The following is a 732-nucleotide window of genomic DNA, read 5'->3' on the forward strand; positions in this document are numbered from 1 at the left end:
ACATGTGTTTCCAAGCATGGTGAAAAGAAAATAAATAGATGATTAAAATAATATTTCCCACATAAATTACTAATATTATCATTTGCTTAGCCATATCTACTCCCCATCCCAACATTCAACCAGCTATCTATATCTAGTTCAGCCTTGAGATATTAAAACCAGAAGCACTATCCAATCACATAAACTTTTATCTGTAAAAAGCTGTTGGGGCCTTTTTCTTCATACGTGTTAATACAGTGTTTACATATCTGATGAAGCTGGAGGAAGTCACTAAAGGACAGCTTAGGTGAAGACATATTTGCCAAATAACACATTCCCAGTTAATAAGTGAAACTCAAGATAATTCTACTATTTAGTTACACCTATATATTTTTATTATTTTTTTAATAGAGAACACTTCAGAAATTTGCATGTTGCCCTTGCGCAGGGAACATCTAAATCTTCTCTGTATCATTCCAATTTTAGTATATGTGCTGCCAAAGCAAGCCCTAGTTACACCCATTTTTAAAAAAATAAACTCTCCAACATCTTTAAAAAAATAAATAGATGAACTTCATATTTATCTGGAGGAAAGCATTAATATAAATGAATGCTACTTAAAAAATAAATCTATATTCTTCAAAAACTATGAAATATGTATGTATAAGTTATTATATCAAACTATCCACATTCAGCGTAAAAAGGTGTGATTTTTTTTTTTAAATCTCCATCATGATTACCTAACCCCCTCAC

At 30.6% G+C, this 732-nt stretch overlaps 1 non-coding gene across 1 annotated transcript; it reads right to left on the reverse strand.

Moving 5' to 3' along the window:
- Positions 1-382: 382 nt before the first annotated feature.
- Positions 383-485, reverse strand: LOC125092517 (U6 spliceosomal RNA). The gene has a single exon (XR_007124977.1). It is a non-coding gene; the product is annotated as a U6 spliceosomal RNA (small nuclear RNA).
- Between the last annotated feature and the right edge of the window lie 247 nt (positions 486-732).

The sequence above is a fragment of the Lutra lutra genome, chromosome X (genome assembly GCF_902655055.1).
Source record: "Lutra lutra chromosome X, mLutLut1.2, whole genome shotgun sequence".
In the NCBI taxonomy this organism is placed as follows: Eukaryota; Metazoa; Chordata; class Mammalia; order Carnivora; family Mustelidae; genus Lutra; species Lutra lutra.